Source organism: Artibeus jamaicensis, unplaced genomic scaffold, assembly GCF_021234435.1.
Source record: "Artibeus jamaicensis isolate MK-2021 breed Jamaican fruit bat unplaced genomic scaffold, CSHL_Jam_final contig_465, whole genome shotgun sequence".
NCBI classification, from domain to species: domain Eukaryota; kingdom Metazoa; phylum Chordata; class Mammalia; order Chiroptera; family Phyllostomidae; genus Artibeus; species Artibeus jamaicensis.
Window position 1 is genome coordinate 19238152 of NW_026521843.1, and position 13311 is coordinate 19251462.

Here is a 13311-nt window from a genome sequence, read left to right on the forward strand (position 1 = left end):
AAACCATTACTAGGTACTTTTAACAGAAATGCCTGAGGACTTGCGGGGAGCAACCAATTGGCTGAGGCAGCCTTCACCATTATCATCATCGTCGTCTTTGCACTTTTCTCTCCGTGGCGTATCGTAAACACACAGAGGCTTGGGAATTGTAACTATAATCATTAGCAAGTTCCAGGTGATATCAAATGAAAAGGTTGAAAAGTGCGGGCTCCTTGCTTCAGCTGGTGTGGTTCAGTGGACTGAGTGCTGGCCTGGGAACCAGGTTCAGACCCCAGTCAGGGCACATGGCTGGGTTTTGACCAGCTCTCCAACTGGGGGCATGTGAGAGGCAACCAGCTGACGTTTCTCTCCCTCTCTTTCTTTCTCCCTTCCCTTCTTTCTAAAAGCAAAATAACAAAATAAAATCTTTTTTTTTTTTTTTAAGTATGGGCTGCTGCCAAGCTGTGTTTTCCCAGTCAGAACTTTCGCAAGTGGCGTTTTTGGACCTCCCTGCAGAATGTCCCCTTTGCTCCAGCTCATTTTCCCTTCTGCCATGTGTCCTTTGACTTGAGCCTGTCAACAGCTTTCGAGAGTCTGATTCTATCAAGTTTGCATCCCTTTGCATCTTTATCCAAGATGTTAGTATAAATATGAAGAAGGATTTCTCTTTAAGGCAAAAACAAAACAGTACAATAAAACTACTTCCTTTTGCTGGCGTCTTTGCTCAGCCCCTTGTGGGACTGACAGGGCAGGAAGGTTTAGCCGGTAGTCTCCACAGGGTTTCCTGTCAGGGGCCTTTTGTGTTTCAGAATCAAGCAGCAGGAGTTAACCTGTTGGGATCTTTGTTCTCAAACTCCCTCCTCGGATCTGGGCTGGTGCTCAGAATTCCCTCCCCATGTTCCTAGTCACCAGAACCCAGATTTATCACTCTCTCTTGGTGCCCTGCTACGAGAGACATTGGAACTTTTTTTAAAGTCTTCCCCAGTTGTATGGTACCTTTTACCGGTTTTCTCTTTTCTCCCCATCGACACAAGACTTCATCTTATTCACTGAGATGCCACACAGATTACTCAGGTGGTGTGAAGCCAGAAAGAGAGAAGGGAAGATTCGAGGGTGACACCAGGTTCCTAGTCTGGGTGGCTGCACTGAAGGAAGCGCGTGCTTCACACCTGCTTTCCCTGGGGAAACACGATGTCCAGAGGGGGAAAGACAGCATGACCCTGAGGCCTTTTCGGCCCATGGGGCAGTTGCGGGACATGGAGGGATGGGTTTCCCAATGTCCACCGCTGTGTGCAGCAGCGAGGACCACCTTGGAGCAGGTCTGCTGAGGTGGGGTGTGCATGCGTGTGAGCACGTGCACATGTGTTTGTCCATGCTTGTACATGAATATTTTACACACACATGCCACCAAGCAGGTGGCTGAGGACCAGGTGCAGCACTGGTCCTTCGGCCGGGAAGGCGGTGCCTGGAGAAGCCTAGCCAGGTCCCAGGCTATCAGAGTTTAGGGAGCCCGGGGCAGCCACAGGGCCCAGACCAGACAGGCAGGTGCCCCTTCCACCACATCCCACCCCCCACATGTCTGGGAGTCCCCCAGGCATGGAGGGGCAGGAGGTCCCAAGCAGAGTAGCTTCTGGCTCTGGAGATGGAAAAGGCCCTTCCCCGGACACACACTCAGGTGTGCCAGGTTTCTCAGCCTCAGAAGGTCTCAGTTCACCGGGGACAGTCCTCCTTTCTCCCCAGAAGGGGGGGGACGCCTGTGGTGCAGCATCGCATCAGTGCTGACACAGGGGCTTTCCCTCCTGAAATGAAGCACAGCACAAGGGGCCCAGGGCCTGACTCGGTGACCAACCCCAGCTGCAGCTGACAAACAGGAATGCGCCTGTGGTGGTCAGGCTCCGGGTCCCCAGACACAGCTGGTGGAAACCCAGACAGGAATGAGCCATTCCCAGCCCTTAGCCTAGCCGCCTCCAGAAAGGACAAATGGTTTGACACGGACGTCCGGCGTGGGCTGCTGCCCTTAGAGCACCGCCTCGGCCAGTCCGGGAGTGCGGGGGTTACCTCTAATGTTACCACTGCTGACACTTCAGTGCGTTTCCTTACAAACTTTTTGCTATGCATTGGTATGATAAATAGAACAAATAAATAAATACTGGGTTAAAAATCAAGTAGGCTTTCCCATTTTAGACCATATTGTCATTTTCCTTCTTATTGTGATAATCTACTCGAATATGGCCAGTCATGACATTGGCTGGCCCCTGGCTGCCTGTGGTGACATTGTCCAGCCTGTCACGATATTGGCCACCTCCCCCGCCAGCCACCTGTTGTGATGCTTCTGGGCCTGTCATGATATTGGCCGGCCACAAGCTGCCTGTTGCAACATTATCTGCTCTGTTGCTGCCTGTTAGTGATACTGTCCAGCCCAGAACCTGCTTGTTGAGATATTTCTATGTTTTACTTCTTGATTCATGAATATACACTATCATGTGAAAATATGTTATGTTATGTACAGGTTCCATGAAGAGAGACTCTCAACATTGAACTTCACTTGTGGCTTGTCAGACATCTGATTGCTTTACATTTTGGCCTTTGCACACAAATGCATGCACACACACTCACTTTCACCAATATAAGACCACACTGCTCGACCACTTTCAAGTGAACATGACCTTGAGTTGTTTTCCCAGTGGTGGTTTAAGGTTTACACTTGCATCTTCTCTCATGTGGCTGCCTTGTGACCTGGTGCACATACTTCCAAAATTTCTGGCTGAAGTTACATTTTCAACCAAGGGGCTGGTTTTTGTTTTGGTTTTTTTCCTGTGAAAAGCTGTGTGGTTTGGTAATAGTCATCATACGGTTGATTGAATGCTCACCATATGAGCATTGTCCTCATGCTTTATTTCAATGAATCCGTTTAATCTTTAGAACTCTGTTATGTAGATTATATTACAAACATCATAATTATTCCCTTTAACACATGAGCCAAACAGAGACACAGAGAGGTTGACTAACTCACCCAAGCGCACAAAGAGGGTGGAAAGAGGCAGGATACGGACTCAGGAAGTCTGCTTCTAAGGCCTGTGCTCTTCATCACTAAACCACCATTGCTATCATACTGTTTTCTACATTTTCTATAATGACTGGTATTTTAAAACAGTGAAATAAAAGGTAGTTGGTTAGATGAAAAGACCAGTTAGACCCAGAAGAAATGAGAGTCCAGTGGACAGAATACCTTTTGCAGTCAGAAAAATCTGGGATTGTCTCTGTAGCATTGACATGTGCTGCTCACTGGATATCCGAACGCTTTTCTACATTTTCCAGGCCCAGGGTAACAGCTGAAGCCAAGTAATGAGTTCTGGCCATTGGCTGTGAATGGAAGTGATGCTGAGCACTTCCCAACAGAAAAAATTAATTCTTCAGTCCAGCATGTGACTGTCCAGACCTCTGTTCATCTGCCATGATGATGGAGAAAGCCGCTTGGTCCGGCAGCTGTAGTTCTGTGGTGGTACAGCCTCAGTCAGCCCAGGTCTGTGAGCAGCTGTAGAAAACAGGGACCCTTGTCAGTCTGCCTGGATGTGAACCATGAGTAGGAAATGAACCGTGGTTGTGTTAAGCCACTGAGAGTTAAAGACTACTTTGTTTCTGACATTATCTGGCTAATATAGTCTACAGCTTTTACCAGGTTTTCTTAGTATTTATGGAAAAGGTGTTTGACTTTTCTGAGCCTCATTTTCTTATTTTTAAAATATAAGCACTAATGCTTTCTTGGCAGAGTTGACAAGAGAAGTAGATAAGAGCTTTTGGTGCGCTTGGCTGGTAGGAGATGCTCAATAAATGGCGACTATTATAATTACTCAGTATCACACTACATAAGGTAACAAAAGCTCAAGTGACATCGTATATAAAGAACATGAAGGACCTTTTTAGTGGAGCTTGTTATTGGATTCTTAAGCATGGCTCATAACTGTAAAACAGCTAAAGAATATTTCCAATGCAATGCAAAAACAGAGTTATAATTTGCACCCATTTTACAAATCTCTCTCTCTTTTTGAAATCTAGGATCCACACTCCTGCCTTTTGTTACCTGTAACCCATTTTCCCATGGGAATCCTTCTCTTTCTTCATTCTCAACCAACATGCTTCCGGTGGGGATTCAGAATCAAAGTCCAGAGTGGAACGTGTGACTCGAGGCTAAATCAATTGCCATAGTTCCCTGGCCACAGTGATTGGTTCTCAGAGACACTGAGAAGCAGCGAGGATGCTGGGAATCCTGAAACATTATGTCACTCTTTTCTTGTTTGAACCTGAGATATTGAAATATTTAGAGACATGGCAGCTATCTTGAGCAACAGAGAAGAGCCCGAGAATAGAACCAGCATGCAGGTGAATGGTTCATGGGGGAGATGGTTGTGATAGAGCTACTAGGGCCTACTGACATTGTTCTCACTCTGATCAAGCTGCACCTGATACAGATAGGAGCATCAGTAGGATAAATTACAACCCCAGTTGTAAACAGTTAGGGCCACAACTGCTATTCATGAAAAAGAGGTCAAATCCAGTCTTGAATATGATGAGTTTGAGATTCCTGGGAGCACCTACATGGAAGTGTTGAGAGTACCTGAGTGGACCTGTATGGAGCTGAGCAGGCCACTGGGCTTAGTGATTGGCATGTTCAGATAGGTCATCTGAGGACTCCTTGAGTAAGTGCTCTTAAACTTTGGTTTCAAGGCAACCCTGGTCTTCGGAGTAGATGTGATGGACCGGAAAGAGCACGAGGCTTAAAAAAAGGCATCTTTTCTGTGTCTATTTGACTCCATGACCATAGACAACAGCTTCTCTTGGAACTCACCAACCCCAAATATAGACAGCCAGTGTCTACTTTGCCCAGGACTTTTAATCCAGCACTGCCCACTCTACTGAGTTCTGTCTGCATCCTAACAACAGACCACTCCATGCTGTTCATCACCATGGTCATCACCATGCTGTTGTCTGAGAGTTTTTCTTTTTCTTTGCTTAATGCCTTCACTCTTCTTACCCAGCCCCCAAACCTCTCCCTTCTGACAGTTGTTGGTCTGTTCTCTGTATTCATTAGCCTGTCTCCACTTCGTTAGTTTATTTTGTTCATTAGATTCCACATGTAAGTGAAATCACATGGTACTTATCTTTCTCTGACTGGTTTATCTCATTTAGCATAATGCTTTCCAGGTCCATCCATATGAAAAGGACATATTTCCTTCTTTTTTATGGCTCAGCAGTCTTCCATTGTGTTAAAGTACCACAGCTTTTTTATCCACTCATTACTGACGGGCACTTGGGCTGCTTCCAAATCTTGGCTACCATAAATAACACTGTAGTGAACATAGGGGTGTATACATTCTTTCGAAATGCTGTTTTGGGTTTCTTTGGATATATTCCTAGAAGTGAAATTGCTGGGTCATAATGCATTTCCATTTTTTATTTTTTTGAGGTAACTCCATACTGCTTTCCACAGTGGCTGCACCAGTCTGCATTCCCAGGAATTGTGCGTGAGAGTTTCCTTTTCTCTACATTCTAGCCAGCATTTGTTGCTTGTTGATTTATCGATGATAGCCATTCCGACAGGTGTGAGGTGCTAGCTCATGGTGGTTTTAATTTGCATCTCTCTGATGATTGGTGATGCTGAGCCATCCACCTCGCACATTTCAGCATGGTAAGGACGGACTAGCAGCTTTTCGAGCACAGAAGAAACTAGCTTCGATTGCTGCAGAATCTCACCCATCTCTACCCCTTTCTTCAGAGAAATTTGAAGGTAACTACAAGAATCTTGTGGGCTTTTTAAAGCAGTTTCAGTTATTCTCAGGCTCCAGGCTGCTTACTGGGTGTTTCATAATGCATCACCCTCAAATTTATCAGCTTGAAAAAACAAGAATGTGTCGTTTCTCATGGTTTCAGTGGGTCAGAAAGTAGGAAGCCACTTGGCTGAGCATTTGGGATTGAGATCTCTCACAGACTATTGTCTGGTGTTGGGTGAGGCTGGGATTGTCTCGAAAGCTTCTAGCATCTGGGCTGGAAAGGTTCAAGTAGCTGGGGGAAGGACACCTGGGTTCCTGAGGCATCTCAGCCTCTCTCCTCTTCCTCCACCCCATTCCCCTCCCCCTTCTCTTCTTCTCCATGTATTTTTCCTACATGCTAGTCTCAGAGTATCTAGATTTGTTACATGGTAGCCAATGGTTCTCGGAGCAATTGCCCCTCCAAAAGCCAGCAGACGCTGTGTTTTTCTAATCTCACCCCGGAAGTCAGACATCACCATGTCTGCCACATTCCGTTTCAACAAGGCAGTCAAAAAAACCCACCCAGGTTCAAGGGGAGAAACCACAAACCCCACCCTTTGACGGGACAAGTGTTAAACAACTGGCAAACACTTTTAAAACCCACACCTAAGGGGTTTGGAGAAACTTTGAACAACTGGTTTTCTCATATTCAGAATTGCGTTTCTTTAAGCGGCTGCCTGTAGAGAATTCCTCTGCAGGCCTAGGTCCATTTTCTAATCCCTGACTCCCAGCTCTGCACTTGGACAACTGAATCTCCATAAAATTGTACCTTGAGTAGGTGGGGAACGTTGCCTGTGTCTTGGAGGGCAGTGACCGAAAAGCCACATCTCAGTTGCCTGTGTCTTGGAGGGCAGTGACCGAAAAGCCACATCTCAGATGTGTTTCTGCACCCAGTATTGGCTGTGGCCCCTGCATTTCCCCAGCCACTCTCTAAATGCCAGTAAGTAGGATACGGGAAAAACCCAGGGGCCTGCATGACACCATGCTTCCAGACAAATATTTCATGGAGCTTCCGAAATCTTTTCACATGCTCATATAGGAATAAAAACAGAACACGTGTGTGGCCTACTGGGGTGGACAGAAGATTCTGCTCTGCTAGGAGACAGCTGACCTCAAACCCCACCCACCCTGCTGTCCAGAAGGCCAAGGGTTTCTCTTCTTTGGTAACCCATAAGCCACCCTTGGTGTGCTTGTCAGGAACTGGTAAAGGACCTCGGAGTGGGTATCTTCAAACAACAGAAATGTATTTGCTCACGGAGTGGGAGCATAGAAGTCTGAGGACACAGGGTGGACAGGGTGGGCCTCGCCAAAGGCCCCGGGGAGGACTGCCTCACTTCTTCCTTCCTGTTGGCAGATCCGGTGGCCCTTGGGGTTCCTTGAGCTGTAGCTAGTACATCCCTCCAGTCTTCGTCTTCATATGGACTTCATCTTTGTGTGCCCTTTCTTCTTCTTATAAGGACACCAAATACTGGACTCAGGTCCAACCTTAAATTCAGGATGACATCACCTTGAGATCCCCAACAAATGACATCTGCGAAGGTCCTTTTTCCAAATAAAGTCATATTCTGAGGTTCTGGGTGGACATACATTTGGGGGGTATGCCAGTCAACCTGCTCCCAGTGTGGCTTTCCAGGGTTGAAAACTTCTGTTTTCTCGTTACTGAAATATTCAAATATAAAACATAAATTCCCCGTGCTTTTCTAATCACATGTAAATCAATCAGTGATGTGAATACATTTAAAATTAATGGCATTAATTTAATAGGACAGGTAACATTTTCTAAGAGTAAACTGTCCTTCACTCCTAGGAGTTGTTCTACCTGCTACTTGAAGTCTGATCACAGTTACCATTTATTTCTTTAATCGCCTTTCTCCCTTCTCACTACTAGGCATTTGGGTACCTACAGCTCTCCACTGATGTATTCTCTGCACAGCTGTGTTCTTTACGTATATACCCCGGACTTCCTGAGTTAGAAATCCTCTGAGACAAAGGCCCAGAAATCCGCATGCGCAGTAAACTGGGTGTGACCGTGACGCCAGCTGCCACTGGACCACGACTTGAGAAATTCTGCCCTAGAATGTGTGGTGCTTTTAGTGTAAGGACCAAATGTTTAATTTTATTTTTTCTTCAATGGCTCAAGTTGAGAGTTTTATACTTAGTTCGGACTAACATGTGGTTAAAAAATATAATAAAAAAGCATTTTGCCAGACTCGTCCAAATAAAATATAAGCTGTTGCACGTGGTTTCTTTTGATTAATTGTGCAATAGTATCTGGTATTTGAGCAAACCATCCAATAAAAAGCTATAATGTAATACTCCTTCCAAACATGTGGCTTTAGTGTCTAGTGGTTTGAAATCCAGACTCTCAGGTGCGCTGGTCTCAAAAAGCTCTGAAAAGTCATTTTTGTCTTGAATTTTTTTATCCTTCTTCAGCTTCTAAATAAAAATGAAGCATTTCTCATTTCAACCTGACTTAAAACTCTTAATCTGTGTTCTTAATGAAGTATTACAGAACATTTATAATAGGTTCCATTGTGTAGGGTAACCACACATGAATAACTGTGAACGCTTGCTTAAGCCTCTATTTACTTTAGAATTTAATTTTTTTTTGCCTGAAGATAGGGAAAAGTTCATTTATCTAATGAGGAAAGCAATCTGTAGTTGCTTCATTTAGATTGAATTTATAATTTTATTTTTAATAGTCACTTATATTTATGGATCAGAGGGTTGTGCAATGGCAGTGTTTTTACCTAGGCATTTATAAGTTAATCCATTTTTTATTTCTGAAGAAATTTTGTACGTCAGATGATAGTTAGATAGATGTCTGTGAAGGCCCTCTCAAACCCAAGAATTTATGGATTTATACAAAGTAATTTCTGGATGCGCTGATTGTTTTTTGGATATAATGTAATTTGCTCCCCAGAGAGAACAGTGTCCAGCCCAAAATTTGCCTACACAAAGCGAATTTCATAATGGTTTATCTCTGTGTATTTTTAAAATGCCATCACTCTTAAGAAATATCAACATTCAAATGAAAAATCAAAAATCGTAACACCCCAAAAGGTTTAGTCTCTCGCTTTTGTAAGTGACTAATCTGTTTTACGTGTTTTTTCCTCCTGTATTGTTCTATTAAAATGTCAGCAGTAACAGAGGTCACCAAATACCTTGTACTGCTAGAGGCAGGATCTGTGGCATTCCTAATATCCTGAGAGGCTTGGAAGGGCAGGTCGGTCTGGAGGCAGAGAAGCCTGGAGCTGGGAGACTCTCAGAGATGGAGCAGGAGACACTTTGGAGCAAGTGTTGGTTACGGATTGCTCAAGGGCATAATGGTGAAGAGCAGACTGGCCTTCCTCTCAAGGCGGGACACTTCCCACTGCTTCAAAGTGGGGAAAATGAAGAAGTTGTTTCATCTATTCTTCTTTTGGGTAACACTGCCCCAACTGTCCTCCGGTAATCCACTGGGTTTTACGTGTACTCGTTTCTTCTTTCTAGGTTGGTTACCCAGAGGATGCTGCCCCCACACTTGATCCCCTGCCTCTTGGTGTTTGTGCCCTTTGACCACTCCCCCCAAGGACAGGCAGAAACTGTGACTTGCTTCTAACCAATAGAAAGTTGCAAAGGTGACTGGATACACGTGGCTATGTGAATATAATTACCTTACGTACAACTGTAAACTGTTTTGATAGACTCTCTCACAGCCCACCTGGGCAGATGTAGCTTAGCTGGGTTCACTGCTGCAGTCTCACAGGCTGCAGTCAAGTTGTCAACTGGCTTCTGTGTCATCCAGTGAGGCTTCACTAGGGAAGGAGCTGCTTCCAAGGTCACGTGGTTGTTGGCAGCACCCAGTTCCTTGCATGCTGTGGGACTGAGAGCCTCGGCTTCTTACTGGCTGTTGGAAGGAGGCTACCCTCTGTGCCTTGTCGTATAGCGCTCTCCAGAAGTAGCTCTTGCTTCTTTGAAGTCAGCAGGGAGAGGGTCTCTTGCTCATATCTAATAAGACCAGAAGGCTCCATTGTTTTAACTTGCTGCATCTAACTGAGGTGAATTGCACCCCATTATTTATGTTAGAATTCTAAAGCCTGTGATTATGTTCACCTTGACAATATCTATGTAAACTCAGTTTAAACTTTTTTTTTCTTTTCTACAGTTCAGGAAAGTATGTGAATTCAAACTAATCTATTGTTTTTTTAAGCCAGGAACCTGTATTGACTATTAAATCAGCAACCAACCTACTACTTGGTCTTTACTGGACCAGAGTACCTGCCGAAGCAATAAAGTTTACTCTTTGATGGGCAGATCAGTTTCACTGCCATGCTCTTTCCCCTACTTCCTTCCTTCCTTCCGTCTGAACATTGTACAAGAATAAGGCAATGTTGGCACCGGTCCTCTCAAAGCCCACAGTAACCGCCCTCTGCCTTCAAAAGTGTGCCCTGCACTGTCCTTGCAACGACCTCTTTTCTTTCCTTCTGCAGATTTTCCTCCCAGTCGGCGATGGATTGGCTGGCTTCCTCCTGCCTCCAGCACTAATTAGCACCCCAACCTTCCTTCTGGTGGAGTCCAAAGTCTTTCCCAAAATGCCCTGGCAGAGACAGCAGGATGAAGGTTCCAGGCTTCAAAATTAATGGACCAAACTATTGCTACAGCACCAAAGAAAATTTCCTTTAGGTATGATGACATCAGATGTTAGTCTTGATATCGCTGAAGAGGCTCTGGGATTTATTATCGGAGGGTCTCAAAACCCCTCATTGTTTCATTGCATGGAAACTAGTGCTGTTTTTTTTCTAGGTGCGTGCAGGGCAGAGCGACAGAACACCCACAGAGGCCTGAGCCAAATCCATGGAAGACAGTGTGGCTCAGATGTCCCCCTGACCTTCACTAAGGCTGGGCTTCTCCTGGGAGATACTGTGAAGTGTTTTACGTGTGCCAGGATTATTATAGTTTTGCAAGGTAATTCTAATGATATCATTTACTAAGAATTAGGGTACACACATATGAACTACCAATGAACACAATTCAATTTTAATGACAGAAAAGTTTCACTCCTATTTCAGGGTCTTCTAGTCCCTTCAAAGAGTTGCTGACTTTTCTATTTTATTTTTATTACATAGAACCCTTTCCTAACTTTCAACCATCTTTCTAGGCTCCTGCTGAAATTTAAAAACCCATCTTTTACCTGTATCCTCCTGACAGGTCAATCCAGCAGTCTGGTTAATTTTCACTTCCATGATGCAATTCACATCAAAGGGACCAGTTTCCCACAATTTGGTGATTGCCTTGCTGTTCTGCACTTTATGAACAAAGATAGGCTATTATTAAAAATGTTAAATGAGACCTACAGCTTCAGATACATAGAGTGCATTTAGCTCATTTGAGCATTATTATACATTCTTTTTTGCATTTTCTTTGAGGACTTTTGGTTGGGTTTCCTCTATATTGTACATGTACATTGAAATTCTCTCTAGATTACTGAAATTTTTAAAAATGTATTTGCCTCCAGTTACAGAACCAAAATAGTTAGAGGAAGTCACACATCATTTTTCCCTAATGTCTTTTGAGAGTGTCTGTCATTAATGTTAGACTAAGAATAAAGATAAAGAGCCTTTCTACTCCCAGAGAAGTTTGGATGGTTCATTTCTACAAATGGGCTGTGCAGGGAGCTTGTGAAGTTGTTCTTTTTGAAGAGTAAAATACATCCCCACAAAAGAGAAAGGGAGTGTCTCTAGAGAACAATGAAAGCCTGATAAATGTCCTTGGAGTTTCTTAGAAGCGTCCACTCTTCTCACACCAGGGCATGGTTTGCTCCCAGGACATGTCACCCCATTGCTAGCCAATGTCACCTTCAGTACACAGCAGCGGTTCACATCCCAGCTGCCATGGACTGCCTTTTTTTTTCTGCTATGACAAGGCGGTCGTTCTTTTCTTTCTCTCTCTAACAAAACTTTTCCTCCCCACCTGCACCTGGGATACAGATATTGTGGCTTCTCCCTCACCAGCTCTGGCTGAACTCATTGTTCGGCCTATTATTTCTAATACACAGGCCTCTGCATGATGATTACACATAGATGAGAAATGGCTGCGTCAGAAACCAATCATCAAATCACTGCGCAAGAAGAGGGAGCAGGACATTCCGTCTTCGCCTAGAGACTTAGTTTGATTTCTTCAGTATTTTCTTTGGTTTAGTCTTATTTCAGGCCGCTTATATGATTTTCACATACGCATGTGAGTCAGGTTGGCTTTGAATGTGTCTGTGTCATGACGACCCCAGAGTGGGGGCGCCTTTGTCTTGCCTTGAAACATCCTCAGCGAGTTCTTCCCATAACTTTCGCCTTGCTTCAGGCTTGCCTCTCCAAAGTCACTGGGAAATAGGTGTGTCTTCTTAACCTTATATGTAAGGACCCTCCTAGCCTTCTAAATAGGAGTCGCAAGCATTAAAAAAAACATTTAAAACTTTTCCTTTATACATTGTAAAAAAAAAAAAATCAGTTGTCTCAAATCCTTTTTAGAAGGTGGAATATAAACATATGAATAAACAAAACAATTCTATAGACCAGTGTTTCTCATAATTTAATGAATATCAGAATCATTTGGACTTAAAATACAGTTTGCTGAGGCTCTTGCCAGGGGTTCCAATCAAAGTGCTGCTCATGCTACTGGCCGGTGAACTGTGCTCAGGGTGGCCCCTCCTTCGAAGCCGTCCTCCAGCTACTCCTGCACTGCTTCTTCTCAAAATGTTACCCCAATGCAAAGAGCAGTTTGTTGACAAGCATTAAGTCTAGGATGCTCAGTAGACACATAATAAATACATATTTAATAATCATATAAAATAACATTTGTAAAATTTCCCTCTTGAAAAATTAATGTTTTAAAGTGCACACAGTATAAAAGCTAAAAGAGCACAAAGGGTATATATCATGAACCAAACTCTGTCCCCTTTGCAGAATCAACTGTGTTAAAGGCCCTTGTTAGAGAGAGTATGTGCACTTAATGTTTTGGAAGAAGTTGAGAATTGCCCTCCAAATAGCTTATGCCAGTTCACACTTCCAACCCCTACTCTATGAACCCGTGTTTCTCCACATTTCAACAGTGTCAGACAATATCCAAAAGGGCGATCTGCTATGTGGAAAATGACATCCATTTTTATTTTAGTTTGTGTCGTAATTATGAGAAGCCAAACGACATTGACTAGCAAGACTGTGGACAGTGTATTAGTTTGGTGCAAATGGATGACTGGTTTATAAATTCTAGCGCATAATTTCTTGTAAGCAAAATGTCTGCTCTTCTTGTTCACCTGATGAATTCTCCCTTTTATCGAACCTTACCTCCAACAGTGCTTCACCTCCTTTTGAATGAACAGAAACAAATATGGCATCACCCATGTCTGCCCTCTCCCCAATTTCCCTAAATTTGATGTATGTGGCATTCCTTTAGAGAATTGATGTCTTAGACATAGGTTTGTTTATAGTATTTTACATGGAAGATGATACATCTCCAAAGCTAAGCTTTGCTTGTGGTAAATGACAATGTA

At 43.8% G+C, this 13311-nt stretch overlaps 1 protein-coding gene across 1 annotated transcript in view; it reads left to right on the top strand.

The window, feature by feature from the left end:
- Positions 1-5675: 5675 nt before the first annotated feature.
- Positions 5676-13311, top strand: part of RASGRP3 (RAS guanyl releasing protein 3) — a 109667-nt gene continuing 102031 nt past the window's right edge. Inside the window, exons 1-3 of the mRNA XM_053666977.1 lie at positions 5676-5764; positions 10259-10451; positions 10572-10733. The gene's annotated coding sequence lies outside the window, so the exon portion shown is untranslated. The remainder of the gene's footprint in view (positions 5765-10258; positions 10452-10571; positions 10734-13311) is intronic.